This window comes from Pan troglodytes, chromosome 4 (assembly GCF_028858775.2).
Source record: "Pan troglodytes isolate AG18354 chromosome 4, NHGRI_mPanTro3-v2.0_pri, whole genome shotgun sequence".
Taxonomy (NCBI): Eukaryota; Metazoa; Chordata; class Mammalia; order Primates; family Hominidae; genus Pan; species Pan troglodytes.
Window position 1 is genome coordinate 12,941,289 of NC_072402.2, and position 20,421 is coordinate 12,961,709.

The following is a 20,421-nucleotide window of genomic DNA, read 5'->3' on the forward strand; positions in this document are numbered from 1 at the left end:
TCTCTCATAGAAGTATATTTAGCTCACTTTTCAGCCTTTTTGCTTCTTTAGTGTTTACATGAAAATATTATAAGACTATAAAATTTTTTAAGTATAGCTTTGCTGCCTTCTACAAATTTCCATAGCTTTATCTCAATTATAATTTAGTTCAAGGCATATTTCCAGTCCTCATTGTGATTCATCCTTGGAACAATAGAGTCTTTTGAATTCTATTTCTTAACTTTTAAATTTATGAATTTTTTTCTAGTCACTTACGCTCAGTTGAATTGCGTGGCAATTAGATACCTTGTTTAATATGATTTTAGTATTTTAAAATTGGTGATATTTAGTTGATAATATTATTCTATTTAACTTTTTTATTGCTCTGACTAGAAATTTGAATACAAGTTGAATTGAGTTTATTCTTTTGTCAAAGATTATCTACCTGTGTTTTTGTGAGTCTCTCTCTGCATACGTTTTGATTAGAATACGTTGAATGTATACATCAAGTTGGATAGATTGGAATCTTAATAATATTGAGTCTTCCTATCCATGAACATGAAATATCTTTCCATTTATTTAGATCTTTGATTTATTTCATAAGAGTTTTGTAATTTCTTGCATGTAGATCTGATATCTATGCTGTCAGACATCTACTTAAATGTTTCATTTTTGGGTGCTAATGCAAATGATAATGTGCTTTTAGTTTCAAATTCCAATCGTTCATTGCTTTTTCCCATGAAACTGCAATTAACTTTTGTATATTAATCTTGCATACTGTGACCTTGTGATAATTGCTTAATAATTTCGGTATTTTTGTCAATTGTTTGGTATTTTCTACACAGATAAATATCTTATGCCTGAAATAAGACAGTTTAATTTCTTTTTTCTCTTTCTGTTTAGCTTTTATTTGTTTTCTGTCTCGTTGGATTAGGTAGGACTTGCAGGAAGAGGTTAAATAAAAGTGGTAAGGGGGACATTCTAGTCTTGTACTCAGGAGCATGGGGTAAGCATCTTGTTCTGCACAATTAATTATGTTAACTTGAAGTTTTTTATATAAGTTATTTGTAAGTTGGAAAAGTTACTCTCTATTCTTAGTTTGCTGGAAGTGTATTTTTTCATTATTAATGGATTTGAGACTTTGTCAAATTCTTTTTCTGTATGCTCACATAAATTTATTTTTCAGCCTGGTAATGTGATGGATTGCACTAACTGATTTTTAAATGGTGAACTAGATTTGAATACCAGGAATAAATCCTACTGGGTGGTGGGTATAATTATTTTTGTAAATTCTTGGATTTAAATTGCTAATATTTTGTTGAGGAATTTGGCATCTATGTTCATAAGAGATATAGGGCTGTAGTTTTAATGTATTTATCTGGTATTACAGTAATACTAGTTTCATAAATAAATTAGTAAGTGTTCTTCTACTTCTATTTTCTTGAATAAATTGTAAAAGATTGGTGTTTATTTTTTAAATGTGTAGTTGAATTCTCTAATAAAACCATCTGAGCCTTGTGCTTTTCTTTTGGAAGGTTAATTATTGATTTATTTTTTAAGTAGATATAAGATCATTCGTATCATATATTTTCTCCTATGTGAGATTTGGCACTTAGTATCTTTCAAGGAACTGGTTCTATTAGTAAAAGTTATCAAATTTGTGAGCCTAGAGTTAGTTGTTTAAAATATTCCTTTATTATCTTTTTAATGTTCACGTGATCAGAAATGATGACCTCTCTTTCATTTCTGATAAGTGTATTTCATATCTTCTTTTTTTTTTCTTGACTAGATTGGCTACCAGCTTATCAATTTTATTGATATTTTCCAGGCACCAGCATTTGGTTTTAATTTTCTTTTTTGATTTCTCACTTTAAATTTGATTGCTTTTTCTCTAATTTTAATTTTAATTGCAATTGCTTTTCTGCATGCATTGGTCTTACACTGCTCTCTTCTTTCTGTAATTGCCAGGCAAGAACTTTGATCATTGATTTTTTTATCTCCTAAGATATGCATTCATATGCATCTTCTAAGATAGAAAATATTTTCTGTAAGCACTGCATTTGCTGTATCACATACATACTGAGAAGTTGTAATTTCATTTGGAGTTAGTTCAAAATGTATTGGTCTATCTAAAACTTCTTTCATGATTCATGATTCCCTGTTATTTAGACATTTTCTGTGTAATCTCCAAATATTTTGGGATTTTTGGGGGGCTATCCTTCTTTTATTTATTTTTAGTTTAATTTCATTATAGAGAACATACTTTATATGATTTCTATTTTTAAAATGTGTTTAATGTCTCAAAATATTGTCTATCTTGGTGAATGTTCCATGTGAGCTTGGGAAGAATGATTAATCTCTGTTGTTGGATGAATTATTTTATAAATGCAAATTAGGGTCAACTGATTAATGGTGCTGTTCAGTTCAACTATATCCTTACTGGTTTTCTATCTGCTGGATCTCTCAATTACTGTTGGAGGGATGTTTAAGTCTCCAAGTGTAATAGTGCATTTGTCTATTTATCTTTGAATTTCTATCCATTTTTGTCTCACTTATTTTGACATCCTTTTATTAAGTGCATATACATTTAAAATAGTTATATCTTCCTAAAGAACTGATCTCTTTACATTCTGTAATTTTCCTCTTTATCTTTGTTAATTCTTCTTGTTTTAAAGTCCGCTTTGCATAAAATTAATACAGCTACCCCAACTTGCTTTTGATAAGTGTTAGCATGGTAGATCTTTCTTCATCAATTCACTTTTAATCTGTTTGCTTCTTTCTATTTTAAAAAATGTAGACAAGATAGGGCTGGGTCTTGATTTTATATACAGTCTGACAATCTCCATCTTTTAATTGTTGTACTTAGACCATTAATTTAACATTATTATTTATATTTTTGAATTAATATCTCCATCTTTATAACTGTTTTGTATTCATTGAGCTTATTATTTTTCTTTTATGCCTTCATCTTTAAAAAATACTTTTTCTAGTTTTAATTGGTCAATTGATGGTTTTATATTATCTCCCCTCTTAGCAATATTATTTATAATTCTTCTAAGAAGTTTTTATAGAGTTGTCCTAGTGTTTGTAATACACATTTACAACTAATCTAAGTCCACTTTAAATAACACATACCACCTCATGGGTAGCACAGATAACTTTTAACAAAACATCCCAATTTTCTCCATTGGGTCTCTTATAACATTCACTTATTTATCTCTAGGTCAGTTAAGAATAAGAAAAATAAAGTATTTTTTACCTAATTTATTTCTCCTTTGATATTCTCCCTTCAGTTTTTAAAGCTTTATTCAATTATAACAGATATACAAAAACTTCACATACTTAATGCATACATGTGATGAGTGTGAATAAAGGTATATACCTAATATACCATCACTACCATCAAGGCACTAAACATATCCTTCACCTTTAAAACATTTTCTTGTGTTCTTTTGTGTGTGTGCATGTTGTTGGTGATGGTGGGAACACTTAACAGGAGATCTATTCTTTTAATATCTTTGAAAATACACAATACCATGTTGTTAACTATAGGTACTATGTTGTAAAGCAGATCTATAAAACAACTTTATCTTGCATATATTGAAACTTTATAACCACTGAACAAAAATTCCCCTTCCTCCCTCCTCTCTGCTCCTGGCAACTACAGTTCAATTCTCTGCTTCTATGAATTTGACTGCTTGAAATGCCTCATATAAGTAGATTCATACAGTATTTGTCCTTCTAGAATTGCTTATTTGACTTAGCATAACTTCCTCTAGGTTCGTCCATGTTGTTGCTAATGTCAGGATTTCCTTTTTTTAAAGAGTGAATAATATTCTATTTTATGTAAATACCTTGTTTTCTTTATCCAGTTATCTATTGATGGACATTTATCCAGAGAAGACATAAATGGTCACCAGGTGTATGAAAAGACGCTCCATATCACTAGTCATTAGGGAAATGCAGATTAAAACCACAATAAGATACCACCTCACATCTGTTAAGATGGGTATTATAAAAATAAAACTCACAAACACAGCAAGTACTGGTGAGGATGTGGAGAAACTGGAACTCTCACACAGTGTTGAAGGGAGTGTGAATTGGTGCAGCCACTATGAAAAACAAGATGGAGATTCCACAAAATATTAAAATTAGAACTGCCAGGTGGTCCAACCATCTTATTTCTGCGTATTTATTCCACGTAACTGAAATCAGGATTTTAAAGAGACGTCTGCTCCCCCATATTCGTTAAAGTACCTTTTACAATAGCCAAGATACGTTCTTCTTTGCTTTATGTAGATTTAAGTTTCTGACACGTACCATTTTACTCCTCTCTGAAGAACTTCTTTTAACATTTCTTGTTGGGCAGGGATACTGGTGACAAATTTCCACAATTTTCATTAGGTTGATAATGGACCAGGCAGAATGTAATCGGAAAAATAGCAACAACTTTATTTATTTGAAATAAGATCATTTAAAGCAAGAATTTGTAAAATATGTGATGGAAAATTGAGAAGCCAAATGAGGGCAAATGTTGCCACCAGAGAGAAAGCAGTGAGCCTCTGGGACCGCTGGACTAGAGGGGCAAAAGCTGAGGCTGGTCTTTGGAACTCAGAGGACTGTTAAACAGGGTGCGAATCCAAGGAGCATATGCTCCTCCTGACAGAGACACGGTTTGGATAAAGAGGGAGGGGAAGAGACACGCTAGTTTCTCCCTCCACCTACTCTCCATTTTTTCTATTGGACAATTACAAAAGTCCCTGGCAAAAGACCAGGGAAACATGCCCTTTCAGCAGCCAGGCGTCTGTTTTACAGAGCAGCGTGGGCAAAAACTGAGGAATCAATCTAAGGGCAAATGGCCTAGAGACACTTAAATATTATATTTGTTTATATTTAAGATACATTTACTCCTTCAGAAAAAAATCTTTGAACACAATACTATGCCAGATGCAATTAAGGTAGGTGCTGGGGAATAAAAGGACTAGGAAAATTATGCAAATGTTTGTAAGAGTGTTGGATTGTTACAAAAGTGGAGAGTCTGTATTGTGTGGCTCTTTATCAGGGGAATTAATTCTAGAATCTGGTCAGGGAGTTAAAATACTTTGCTCCTTCCCACCCTCCAAAGGAAATGAACTTTATACTTCCATGTGTAGGTTAGTTAGGGGAAAATGAGGAAAATTGGGTGAGGAAGAAAGTCCTAAGCAGAAGGAAAACCACATGTGAATGAAAGAAGGTCAGACAGTATAATCCATTAGGAGGTTAAAGTAATAAAATTATGGCTTAAGTCTCTTGAGAGAATGGGAGAGAATTTCCTAGAACATCAGTGGTATGCAGAGGCCAGGTTGCGCAACTCTTTGAAAGCTTTGTCAAAGGTTTGAATATTCTCTGATGAATAAAGCAAGGAAGAAAATAAAGTTATGACTGGATATAGATTTTTAAGGGATTTCTCTTACTGCAGGTGGTAAAGTGACCACAAGGCTTCTGAAAGCAATATAGAAAACATGGCAGTGGTTTGTGAAAGAGGGAGTGGTTCGTGAGAGAGGCAGTGGCTCAGAAGAGATGATGGGAGCCTGGACTTTGGAGACTGATGTAAGAAAAACAGTCTGAATGAATTCCAGAAATATTTATTCAGAAAAATAAACAAGAGTTAGTGATGTCTGCTTATTCAATTATTTAGCTATTCAACAATATTTGTTGAACAATGACTACGTGAAGTGTACAAGATAAGCTGAAGTGAACGAGATAAGCAGGAGTTTATAGAGTAGTTTAGATATGTTAAAATGTTACTATTATATATAATTATAAATATATATCGTTATTTTTGTGTTGCTATAAAGGCCAAATATATATTTTTTGGAAAGTGTTTCAATAGAGAATAGTAAAAGAGAGGAGATTAAGATTGTCATGTCATATTAATTAGAATTCAAATAGATGCACATATTTCTGGAAGAATTGCATTAAAATGATCATCAAAACCGTGAAAGTGAATAAAATGCCTCTGGAGAGAAAGGATTCCCGAGTAAGAGAAGAGGAGGCCCTAAAAAGATGAAAGTGAAAGAGGATAAATGGTTCCTCTCCTCCCCCAATGTTCCCACGCCTCACTAGCAAATCAAGACAAGATTTCAGAGAAATCTTTTCATTTTCCTGTCAATGAAAGAAATTTAGATCCTCATTTGCTATAATAATTTCTTCAATAACAAAAGAATGCTAGGACCATGGTCGAAAGGGTGGAGAGAACCAGTACATGATCAAGGGTGCCACCGAAAGTAGACCTAGTTCAGAGTGCAAATGCCTTATTATGGATTTCAGCCAGGTCTCTCTTGCTCTGGTGACTTCCACACCACCTTTTCTCTGCCCTAATCTTCCTGAATTGGCCCAAATTTGCTTTTTATGGTTCTGTGTTCACTCATGGAAATCTAATGATATATGTATCCTAAAAATTGTGTTGAAATGCTCTAATGTAACAAATATGATTCCTGGACCAGGAATCATAAGTTATTTTCCTTTACTTTGATGGCACTGAAAATGTTGCATTAGCCTCACTATATTAAAAAAAAGTTACTCAAAACATCAATATTGCTACGAAGCCTGGAGACGCACTGTTTGCCAAATATTAAATATCATCATGCATACACTGCTATGAAGGTAGAAAATATTTATTTAAAGGAAAATGTTTTAGATCTCCAATAAGAGAAATACAAAATATTGTGGAAAATTCAATATTTTTTTTTCTCAGCTGAAGCCATTGGGGGATTGTGGAAAGAAGAAAGGTTCAACTCCCTGCCTGGCAGCCCCCACTGATTGTGTGAACTATTGCAAGTTGCCGAACTTGTTTAACCTAAAGTAATGTCGATAAGAATCCACTTTCCTCATTTAATGTAGATGAGAATCAGCTTTTTCAACTATGTAATGCATAGCAGTGCTATGAGGATGAGGAAGATGAGACATAATATACTTAAACAATGATGGTGATTATTATTGTATGAATAGGAACTGTTATTTCAGGCATGGTAATTTTTAATATAAAATGATATTACAACTATAAAACCCGGTTGGCCAATGTTTTGTGAAATTTTCTATGCCATTAACAGTATCTTGACATATCAAGATTCGTTCATTTAAAAAGTCACATATTTGTGAGAGTATTAATCGAGGATATTGATTTAGCATAAGGTTGTGGAAAGAAAGCAAAATATAGCTGGTTTATAAAAAGATACATTTGAACATTCTGCCATTGCCTTTATCTAGTGAGCTTACCTCATTTAGACAATATAAGAATATGATCCAACTTTAAGCAATTAATATCAATGACTATCATATATTAAATATACAATTAGTAAAGAAATTTTACAATCAGAAACAACTGTATTTCTTTAATACCTAAAATAGACCTTATGAAGACTTTCTAGTTTCAAATGGCATGAATAAGAGCTATTTAAGGCTGGACTTTTATATGTAATAGGAAAGATGATGCTAGTTAGCTATAGACTTATTTTCTGTTAAAACGTGATCACAGTAACAACGCCCCTAGACTTCCAAAAACACACCTAGTGATATATCTAAATGCTGCAATAAAAAATAAAATTCATGTTTGAAAACATAAAATCAGACTTTTCATCTGTAAATATTAAGCAAAAAAGTGACGAGTTATACAATTACAAACATTGCCTTCAATATTATAAAAAGTAAAACATGAATGAATAATCTAGGATTCCTCATTCCAAGTTGTTGATTAAAATGTAATTCCATGTCCAGTAGTAAATCCACTGTAGAAATAAATGCGTCTTCAATAAATTCCTGCTGGACAATTCCAAATTTGATTGCTAAATTACTATCAGGAGAAATGACACATTTACAATGTGATTGCCACATATTATGGCAGATAAGTGAAAAACTTATCATAAATATGAAGTACTTAGAGCTACAAATATATTTTTATGTCTTAAACATAAGGTAATAATAGATAGTTATATTCATGCAAGTGATATTTTCTTTTTCTCTACTCTGATTAGTAAATTCCTCTAATAATTCTGAGTTTACCCAATGTCCTGTTAGCTGGATGGATTTGAATGATGCATTCTGGTAGGTCTTCTAGGTATTCCCAATAGGCTCAAATCAGTCTGTTTCTGCACAAGAAATGCTTGCCTAACTTTCATGTGGTAGATAATCATGAGCTTCAGATAAAGACAACAATTCTTAAAACTTAGCTGTGTTACTTACTAGCTTTTCCAAGTTCATACAATGTGTCATTCGTAAGCCACCATTTTTAAATATAAAATGATTTGATAGTAATTTTATCTCTGAAGATTAACTAAGATAGTATATGTGTATAGTCCTACAAAATATAAACTGTATTTTCTTCCTTCTTCTTTGTTAAAAATTTGCATCAGACATTGTGTGAAGCTCTGAGAATTCAAATGCACAACTCTAATACTTTTTTTCCCAATATTTTATTATGAATATTTTCAAATATACAGAAATAGTTGGGCAAGGAGCACCATATACTCCCTATCTAGATTCTACAATAAACATTTTGCTTTGGTTGCATTACTTATCTATACATCTGTCCATTTCTCAATCTATCTTATTTTGTATTCATTTCCAAATAAATTTTAGAAAATATGTTTCACCCCTAAACTCTTGAGCATGTATAACATTACCTAGAGTTCAAATACCTATTTACTATTTTTCTAAAATTTACCTCAATGAAATGTAAACATTTTAAATATATTTTTTGATAATTTTTGACAAATGTCTTTCTAAACCCCAAATCCTATTAAGGTATAGAATATTACTGTCACCCCAGGAGGCTTTCAAGCTTTCATGTAACCCTTCCCAGTCAATCTATGGCCACATCCCTCCTACAGGCAAACACTGTTCTGCATTTCTTTCACTATAGATTAAATTGCACAACTCTAATTCTCATGAAGCTCACATCCTATGAACATAAAGAACAGGTACATACCTGCTGTGTTATATGGATACCACATTATTAATCCATGTCATCTGTTGATGGACACTTAGATTGCCTACATACCTTGGTGACTGTGAAAAATACTCAGTGGAATATTATTCAGCCTTAAAAAAGAAGAAGAACCCAAGTCCCTGCTAGTTCATCCCCCTCACCCCTCTCTCCATTGAGTTTTGTGTTCCTCAGAGCTCACCTTAGTCTGTGGCTCATCCCTCTCTTCACTTTCACAGGACTTTACATTCCAAGGCTTTAATTATCCAGAAAATATTTAATAGATCTTAATTTCTATTTATACTGCAGACTTTTATTCCAAAATCTGGAGTTATATAGCTAATGCCCTATTTGACATTTGGATTTAAGGAGATCACAGGTATCACGACTAACATTTCTGGTAAGAGCCTTGATATTTCCTCCCAAATCAGGTTTTCCCTCATTCGTCACCATTTCAGTAAACGGCACCACCATCTACCGTGTGGCTTGATCTAGAAACTTGACCCTTCCTCATTTCTTCTCTTTCTATTAGCATCCAGATTACAACCACCAAGAAGATCAGATAACCTTGTCTCGAAATTATACCTGGAATATTTTCATTTATTACCTTATCTGCTGCTACAACTTAATCCAAATTAGTGTCATATCTTGCTTTCAGTATTTATGCAACTTTCTGTGTTTATTCTTTTATTGTTCCTCACAACTCCCAAATCCTCAAAATAACAAGAGTCATCTCTTGAAAATGTAAGCTATTCATATGGCTTTCCAATGAATTCAGAATAACATGCAAAATATATCACTTGGCATGCACAAATGTATGTACTCCATTCCTATTTTCCTCTGCAACTTTATTTTTCACCGCCTATTCATGTAATGAGTATTCTTTAGTTACCTAGGTCTTAACACAGCAAGCTTGTTCTAACTTTAGAACATTGGCCCTCTGGCCTCTACCTTTTCAAGTGTATGGCTCTTTCTCATTCATTCAGTTTTACAAACACTTCCTTAGGGAGACCTTCTAGAAATATCTGAGGTAGCTCTCAGTGCATGATTGGTAGATGAGGGTTCAGCATTCCTTTCAACTTTCTTCTAATGTCCATTTAAATAAGGCAGAGGGTCGGGCGTGGTGGCTCATGCCTGTAATCCCAGCACTCTGCGAGGCCAAGGTGGGTGGATCACCTGAGGTCACGAGTTTGAGATCAGCCTGGCCAACATGGTGAAACCCCATTTCTACTAAAAATACAAAATTAACCAGGTGTGGTGGCACATGCCTGTAGTCCCAGCTACTTGGGAGGCTGAGACAGGAGAATTGCTTGAACCTGGGAGATGGAAGTTGCATTGAGCAAAGATAGTAACACTGCACTCCAGCCTGGGCAAGACAGAGCAAGACTTCATCTCAAAAAAAAAAAAAAAAAAAAAAAAAAAAAAAAAAAAAAAACGCAGAGAAAAGAAAGCCAAAAATAGCGTTTTAGAAACTCTCTGTATCTAGGTGTGGCCATCAGATAAATCTTAGCTAATGGGATCAAAGTGGGAGGAGTGATTGCAACTTTCGGGTGGTATATATAAAAGAGAAAAGGTGCAGGCTAGTATTAGCACGTTCTGGTGTACCATTTTAGAAAATGTGGATGAGTAAATCCCTTAGGGATGATGGAGCTGTTTACTGCTGTTTTGTGAAACACACACACACACACACACATTCTTATATATATATACACATATATTCACACACACACACACACGTTCTTAATAAAACCAGTGTTATCTAGGGATCTCTAGAGTAGCATTTGATCCTACACCTTACTAATATAGCCCTGCCATTCTTTTCTGTCTCTGAGCTCTGTTTACTTCCCTCCCATTTTACAATTATTAGCTTTTTTGCTTGTCAAATATATATTATCACTGCTAGACAACATAAAGACAGGAACTTTTGTTGCTGTACTGATTACTGAATATCCAATGTCTATTCCAATAATTAGTTAACAATAGACCTGCAATACATATTTGTGAATGTATGGATGAATGGGAATGGAAGAATAATGTAATTGGGTAAGTACTTTGAAGCTATTATTTATACAATTCCTTCAGCTTAAAACTCCAGAAATCACCAAAGGAGAGTTAATTCTGATGAAATTGACTGGGCCAGGGTGTCTGCAGCTGAACATTAGGAGGTCCCCAAATGATTCCAAAACGCAGCCAAAGCAGAAAATGTCTATCATGGAAGATTCCCAGAAAAACACAATTCTTCATCAAAACTGATAAAACATTGACTACTGAGTTATTTGGGGATTTAGCATGCAACCATCTATCATATTTTGACAAGATAATTGATGCTATGCATGGGCAGTAGAACCATGTAGAAAGAAGTTTTGAATGTCGAATAGTTATCAAAGCAATAAGAATGTTGGGCAAAATTTAAAACACCACAAGTAAAAATTTATACTTAGTATATACATATTTTAGTTATATGTTAACATATACTAAGCCATTTATTCAAATATAATCATGGGATGGTTGAAATCATTCAATAGAAATGTATAATCTTAAATTCACTGAGATTACTCAATTTCTTTAATTTATGTAAAATAATGTGAAGTACATGGGCCTTGGAATTCTAATGATAAACCAAATCCAGACATTGCTTTTGGGGATTTCAAGGATAAAGTACATAAACATAATGTATGAGAATGCGTTGGCCCGTCAACAAAATATCCTGCTATTTTTACATAGCAAGAAAAAATCATCAATTCTCCAGTTGAATGGAAAAGTGAAATATATGTAACTCCACATATATGTAGCACAATTGTATACAATTGTATACATATAATTATTGTATTAACAAAGATACATAAAATTATTGACCATATAATAATAATTATATATAATTACATATATATATATAAAAAAAAACCATGCCTACTTAACATTTTTATCCAACTATGTGAAAACATTTACTATGTTGAGTTGTAGGGTGACAAGTCAAGGGTAATGTGTGGATCTGTAGTATCAAGATTAAATTTAATAAGTACTCTGCATGCAACCAAATAAACAAATGAAAACAAGTAGATAGAAGCTGACTGTGTGCCTTGATATCATGGATCCAGGCTATAGGATATAGACATAACATCAACTTTTTGTAAACCTTTCATTTTCAACACTTTGCAGATGAATTATCATATACATTTTGAAAGAAATCCCAATGGCACTCCTTAAAATATTTCTGGGTTTTCAAAAGTGAGGCTTTTGCAAAGATTCTCACCTCTCAGTATGTCTAATTACTCTCTTTGTGCATTGAGACCTACCAGGCTCTTTCAAGATTCAAAGCTAAAGTTAGAAACTCAATTTCAAATGATATCAAAGCCTGTTCTGATCAGCACTTTGGTTTTTAATATACAATGAAATGCTTGAAAATCTAGGCAAATTATCATGTTAAATCATAGGCACCTGTCAATGTTTCAGCCTTTTAAACACATTTTATTGCAAGTTATTGAGATTATAGCAGTTAACTGTGAATTTTCAGTTTTACATTTGTATGAAAATTAGAAACAAATTAAATACTAGAGACAAAATGTGTTGGTTTGTTTTTATGAGATATAAGTATTATTCGGTATCTTATACCCAGTAGTGTATCTGCATTTCATCACTTAAAGTATTTTTACTTTGATTCGTCTATAACACAAACACAAACACACTCACACACACAGTGAAACTATGAATGGTGATATGACTGATTAAAAAAATATCTGATTATGCCTTGGAATCAAATCTGTCATTTACTCAAAAGAATCTTGTTCTTGTACATAATTGCATTCATTTATGACTAGCAGAACGCCATTAACATATTTGTAGGTTCTTTTAATTTCAGAAAAAAAATATTGCATGGGACATACTATTACTAAAATTTCTTCTTTGCTAATCTGAAGTTCTAATTTAACAAGAATCCTGTATGTTATTTGCTAAATCTGACAAACCTACTAATGGTAGAGAAACTTTGGAAGCCACTAAGATATTCATCGATGGAATATTTTAATACAGCAAACACATATATAGAACTTAAAACATGTCAGACACCATTCCAATCACTTTGCACATTTCTCTAGTAAATTTCTTGCATCTTGAATCCTATTTTGGTGTGTGCTTCTCAGAAGATCCGAACTAACACAGAAAATCTCTTTGTCCAGCTTGTCTAGAATGTTGCTCGTAACGTTAGATATCCTTCTTATGCTATGAATTAATTACAGCTCTATAACCATGCCTTGAAAACTTTGGACAATATTGGAGGTTAGTGGTGTGTGTTATCCTTTTCCCCTCTCTTAATGATTTCTCCACCTGGGAAATAGACTGGAATTAGCAAAGCACATTTCCACCTGACTTGGGTATTATACTAGTGATTTTTGCCTTATGTATCATATGCCTCGATATTTATTGTCATGAGATTTTATGCGTTTCATCACTACCAATTATCCCAGATGTAAAATAAAAGAGTGTGGCAGAACACCTGGCAAAGTATAACAGCGATCATGTTTCCTTAACTCTGCTGGGGTATCCATAAACTTCAAACACTAGGGGGCAGTAAGGCAGTGTTATTCATTTCTACAGACTTGAAACAACTCTGGAAGAGATTTCCCAAGCAGGTGGTCAAGACAGCTATTTTGATGAGGTTTAATTTAATTATTATTTGACGCTATTTCATGTTGAAAACTACAAAAAATTTTTTACAAGCACCTTTCTAAATGGTTCTATCATTTGGAATTCTGTAATTTCATTTGTTATTAAAAAATAATGTATTGATTAATTTGAAGACGTGAGGAGGAATTCTTTAATTGTCAAAGAAAAAGTACTTGTTTGTTTTCAAAAAATCATCTTTTAAATGCCATGTAGAGTTATTCCAATAACATAGCATTCTGGAAAAGCAAACTAATTGGTACAGAGAACAGATTTGGTGCCCAGAGGATGAAAGTGGAAGGAAAGAAATTTCGGAGATAACGAAACGTCTGTATTCTAATTGTGGTGGTGAGTATACAACTATAGTTTTGTCTAAACCTACAGAATGTACACTAGAAAGGGTAATTTTACTGTATACATGTAAAAATAAATTAATAGATGCATATATGTTGTCTGTTGCCCAACAATTGTATATTTTGATATTTATTGAAATATTGCTACTAGATCATTGAAGAATTTACCAGCAATTAAAGCACAGTTAGCCTTGTATATATCAAAAAAGGGAATTTCATATCCAAGAAAGAAGATATAACAGTGCAATATAAACAGTCTATGAAATAATTAAATCATCATTTGTATAAGATGAGTTTATTTATAAAATAAAAGAAAGAAAACTTGAAAATAATTATACGAAAATCCTGGAAATGACAGTATAATATTTGAAGTAAGAAATAACTTTTCCTAACTGATTGCTGTGTGTTGAAATATTACTTCTAAGTTACTAAAGATTGTTTTAAATTGAATCCCACTTTCTAGCCCAAACAAAATATAACAATTACTGAACAAAAACAAAAACAAAACAAAAATCAGCTTGGTAAGCTTGTGGACTTGGTCAGAGTTCACTGCAAATCTAATTCATAGGGATTACACCATAAGACAGACAAGTGCAATTACCATGGATGCTCTTGCTGAAAGTATAAAGCATCTAAAAGAATCCACAGCTATGACATATAGAATGCAACAGCCTAGGATATTTCATGCCTCAAAAATAAGATGAAATAATTATGAAAAACACTGAAATAGGTCTAAATATTATTTGTATAGGAAACTATTATTAAAAGGAAAGAAATTGAAAAGTAGTCATACAGTAATCCCTAGATGTGAGAATTTAATATTTGAAATAAATATATTATATGAATCAACTAATAAACACTGTTAAATGGACACTCAGTGAATTGGAAAACTGATGTGAAGAAATCACACAATAAAACACTGAAATATAAAAAGAAAACATTAGAGATATTAAGTAAGTTGTAAGAGATATGAAAAGAAAATGGACACATGAGGGATGCCTGTCCATATGGATAAGACAGGGCTATAGATGCCCTCATCTTGCCACAGCTCTTCTAGGCCTCTTTAGGGTTAAGGCCTAGGGTTAAGAATTTCTGGTCTAACCAGTTGTCTAGCTTCACGTCCTGTTTCTATGGATTGTTTGTAACCAGCTTTTGCTGCAACTGTTTCTGCTGATTAATATCTTGCTAATCATATGTTATGGAAAGACGGTGTTTCTGTTTTAAGGCTCTGTTAGAAATTACTGATGCACACAGTATATTGTAAATTCTTACCTCTGTATATTGTAAATTCTTACCTCTCTATACCGTACTTCTGCAAACAGATATTATGTTAAAGAATTACTTCATCCCCATGTGACCATCACACCTCATAATCAAATGACCCTAAATCCCTCACTAATCTACCCTCGCCCTCACTAAACTTAATAATAAATGCTGGTATATCCAGTGCATCGTTGGCACTGTGGGACCAGAAGGCAGTGACCCCCCTGGACCCAGCTTTCACTATCTTGTGTGTGTCTATTATTTCTTGACCTGCTGATCCGCCTGGGAACAAAGAGAGACCTCCATTGCATTGTGGGCTGCTGGCCAGATCCCACAATACTATTCTACTGTTTAGTTTTATGAGATAAACTTTTTTAGATTTCATGTATGAGTGAGGTAATGCAGTATTTGTCCTTCTGTGCTTGGCTTATTTCACTTAACATAATGTCCTCCAGACTCACCTAACCTGTAAAAAGTGACAAGATTTCATTCTTTTTTTAAAGCTGAACAGTATTTCATTGTGTAAATATACCACATTTTCTTTATTCATTCATCCATTCATGGACACTTAGGTTAATTCCCTATCTTGGGTATTTTGAATAGTGTTGCAACAACACGAAAGTGTACACATCTCTTTGAAGAAGTGATATCAGTTCCTTTGGATATATACCCAGTAGTGGGATTACTGGATGTTACAGTAGTCATATTTTTACTTTCTGAGAAACATCTATACTGTTTTCCATAATGGCTACACAAGTTTGCATTCCCATCAATAGTGGGTAGGTTTCCTTTAATTCATATCTTCGCCAGCATTTGTTACCATTTTTCTTTTTGACAATAGCTTTTATACGTGGGATGAGATGATATTTAACTGATGTTTTGATTTATATTTTCCTAATGATTAGTGATACTGAGCATTTTTTTCATATACCTCTTGGCCAGTTGTATGTCTTCTTCTGAGAAATGTCTATTCAGATTATTTACCCATTTGTAAATTAGATTATATTTTTTATATTGAGTTGTTTGAGTTCCTTACATATTCTGAATATTATCCCCTTGTCAGCTGTGTAGTTTGCAAATTTTTTTTTTTTATTCTGTAGGTCGTCTCTTTACTCTGTTGCTTGGTTCTTTGGCTGTGCAGTAACATTTCTGTTTAATGTATTTTCATTTGTCTATTTTTTATTTTGTTTCCTGGGCTTTTGAGTTCTTATTTAAAAAATTCTTTGCCAAGACCAATGCCATGAAGCCTTTCCTCTAGGTTTCTAGGTTTTCTTCTGGTAGTTTTATAGTTTGGAGTCTTACATTTAGGAATTTAATTAATTTTAAGTTAGTTTTTGTCACTGGTGAGAGATAATGGTCTAGTTCCACTCTTTTTTATGTGGATATCCAGTTTCCCCCAGAACCACTTATTGAAAAGACTAACATTTCCCTATGTGTGTTCTTGGTGCCTTTTTTGAAATGCTGTTGTCTGTGAATGTGTGGATTTATTTCTGGATTCTCTATTCTGTTCCATAAGTCTGTGTGTCTGTTTTTATGCCAATACCATGAAGTTTTAGTTGAAATAGTTTTGTAGTATATTTTGAAGTCAGGTAGTTTGATGCCTCCAACTTTGTGCTTTTTGATCAGGATGGCTTTGGTTATTTGTGGGACTTTCGTTATTCCATGCAAATTTTAAGATTTTTTTTCTGTATATATAAAAATAAAAATATATAAAAATTAGCTTTGGTAATTTGATAGGGTTTGCATTGAATCTGTAGGTAACTTTAGATCACATGGACATTTTAACAATATTAATTCTTCCAATGCATAAACACGAAATATGTTAATATTTATTTGTGTTTTCTTCAATTTGTTTTATCAACATTTTATAGTTTTCATTGTAGAGATGTTCTCATTGGTTAAATTATTCCAGGATATTTTGTATTTTTGTAACTATTATAAATGGGGTTGCTTTCTTGATTTCTTATTCAGGTAGTTCATGTTGGCATATAGAAATGCTAATAATTTCCGTATATTGATTTTGTATCCTGTGAGTTTATTGACTTTATTTATTAATTCTAACATTGTTTTGGTGGTGTCATTAGGCTTTTCTGTATATTCAATCATGCTCTCTGCAAATAGAGACAATTTTACCTCCTCCTTTCCAATATAAATATCCCTAATTTATTTCTCTTACCTCATTGCTCTGGCTAGGACTTCCAGTAGTATGTAGAATAGTAGCAGTGGACATCCTTGTCTTGTTTCAGGATTTAGAAGAAAAGTTTTCACCTGTTTCCCATTCAGTATGATGTTAACTGTGGGTTTGCCATATATGGCCTTTGTTGTGTTGAGGTAAATTCCTTCTATATCTAATTTGTTGAAAGTTTTTCTAATAAAAGGATGTTAAATTTTATCAAACATTATTCCTACATCTATTGAAATTATAATATGGGTTTTTTCTTCATTCTGTTGATGAAATGTATCTCATTTATTGATTTGCATATGTTGAAGTATCTTCGGAATGCTGGAATAAGTCCCACTTGATTATGGTTAAATAATATTTTTGATGTGCTGTTTTATTTGCTTTGCTGTATGTTTTGGTGTCAGGATAATGCACATCTTGAAGAATGAGCTTGAAAGAATTTTCTCCCATTTCATTTTTTTGGAATAGTTTGAGAAGAATTGACATTGGTTCTTCTTTAAATGTTTGGTAGAATTCAGCAGTGAAGACATCAGGTCTTGGGCATTTCTTTGATGGGAGATTTTTAAATTTTTATCTCAATTCTATTATGTGATATTGGTCTTTTCAGGTTTTCTACTTCTCTGATATTCAATATGTGTCCAGGAATTTATCCATTTTTCTAGGTAATCTGGTTTGTTGGGTTATAGTTGCTCATAATGTTTTCTAATAGCAAAAATATGGAACAGTTTACAAATTTGTATGTTATCCTTGCATAGGGGCCATGCTATTCGTCTCTGTATCAGTCCAATTTAATATATGTGCCGCTAAAGGAAGCAAGCATCATACATACATTTTAGATGATAGAAACCTAAAAGAAATGGAAAACTCCAAAATTATCCAAGAAAAAGCTTATTCATTAACTTCAAAGATTAAAAATAAGATCGATTGCTGACTTCTCAAAAATGATTAAAGCCAGGACAAAATACATTTAAAGTGATAAAAGAAAATATTGGCTAACCTAGAATTCTAAACCTTTTTAAAAAGTATAAAAATGAAGACAAATATTGTGTAAAATAATGGATTACATCCTTTATAAAAGGCAAAGACAGACTGAATACCTAGTTTATCTTAAAAGATTAAAAAATGTGAGAACTGAATGTAATATGAAATCCTGTTCTGGATACTTCACAAAAATAAATGTGAAAATCCAACAAAAAGCTATAGCAGTCATGAATTCATATGTATCTGCAGTTAGAATGCAAAACATATAAAGCAAAATTCAACATATTTCAAGCCACAATAATAGTGCACTATCTCATTTCTTTCAGAAAATTTTGTAACAGTAAATGAAAAACAGATTACATGATATTTTGAATATTATGTTACATTATTTGAATTATTGTAACTGTGTTATTTGAACACAGTTAAAATAAGCAATCTCCATTGCATTTGCTAGAAGGGATTCCTCTGGCTACTATATCCCTCCTTCATATATTTTCATTTTCCGAGGCAGAGAGACATATAAGTTTAAGAGATTGGGAGGGAAAACCGAGCAGCCTTCCTCACCTTTTAAGGATCTATCTGCATTTAGAGATTCTACACTCTGCTCCATTGCCCTCCTTTATGCCATACTGGTTGAGTGAAGCCCTCACAGTAAAGCAGCATTGCCAGTGATTCTACCTGTGTAAGTCTGCCTAATTCAGGAGTCATATACTAGTAAGCCATTGCCAAGGACAACTAAGTCACATTTCTCATGGTCAATTTAACAATTATAAACTAGCTTTTTGTCTCTACTTGCCTGTCTGTAGTGACTACCTCTTAACTGGCTGAAATTATGGTAGTGGGAAAAAGAAGTGCTATTGTGTATGGGATCCTTATGATCCCTTTTCACATTTAGAATTATATCATGCTACATAATAATTTAAAATTCATTTTTAAGCAGACAAAACTCATGCGCTATAATAGAAGTATTAAAATTTCAATGAATTTACTTAATATTGAATATACCATTGGATCAATGAATTTGAAAATACCAATAAAATGATTGCAAAACCATAGTAAAAGAAAAATTTCACTGATGAGTAAATCAAAATTATTTTGAAAAAACTTCCACAAATCTTATGTGTTAAAGAAGAAATTAAAATAGATTATGCAATATTTAAAGCACAACAATAATACTGCAGATTAAAATGTATGAAGATCAAGATACCTGAGTAGAGTTATTCAATGCTTCTCTTTTACTCAAAAAAGGACCAAAAACAGGAAATACATAACTGCACTTCAAGTAGAGTGGCTAAAAGCAGAGTAAATTGCAGAACACAAGAATTCAGCAAGAAAGTGACAAGATTCTCTGGAGTACACTAACTTAGGGTAACAGCATAGAGAGGGAAGTGAAGCACCCAGCCAGGATTGTCCCAGAGCTAGGATGAGCTACCCATTTTGGGAAAAATGTAAGCAAGAGACCCCCAGCAGTCCTGATTGCAACTCTGAATGCCTCCAATACTAGCTTCATGAGAGACTCATAGTCCTCATAGGCCAAGCTCAGGATAAGGAGCTGCCTAGAGTTCAGATGGCTGTATTGCTCCAGAGAGGGAACTCATGCTGGGTCTGTCTCACTCCTTAGGATCTAATCTGCTGTGGTACATCATTTTGAAAGCAGAGTCACTGCTGAAGAACATTCTCTCCTAGGGCTTATTAGCCCCTGCATCTCCACATCCCTAGAGTCCTACTGTTTTCTCATTATGCCTACAAAAATGGATGTAATACCATGACTCCAGCTTGAACCAGCAATTGTGACCCTTCCTGAGCCCATGCAGCATCATTTGCCCCAAGGAGAAGTACCATGCCTGCCTACTTACCTGGGGAGCCAACAACCACTAATGGTGTCAACCACAATCCCTCAATTGGTACAGTAGCTAAGCACTGTGTGTGCTCCCTCAGAGACTGAGGAGAGACCCATAGGTGTTAACTGCTGCTGGTAACCCTAACCCTGTGACTGGTAGCACCAAAGCTGTTGAGGGTGGTGTATATGCTCCCCTGGGTCT

At 33.2% G+C, this 20,421-nt stretch overlaps 1 non-coding gene across 1 annotated transcript; it reads right to left on the minus strand.

Moving 5' to 3' along the window:
* Window positions 1-18,108: 18,108 nt before the first annotated feature.
* Window positions 18,109-18,212, minus strand: LOC112209295 (U6 spliceosomal RNA). Its single transcript, XR_002944044.1, has one exon. It is a non-coding gene; the product is annotated as a U6 spliceosomal RNA (small nuclear RNA).
* Between the last annotated feature and the right edge of the window lie 2,209 nt (window positions 18,213-20,421).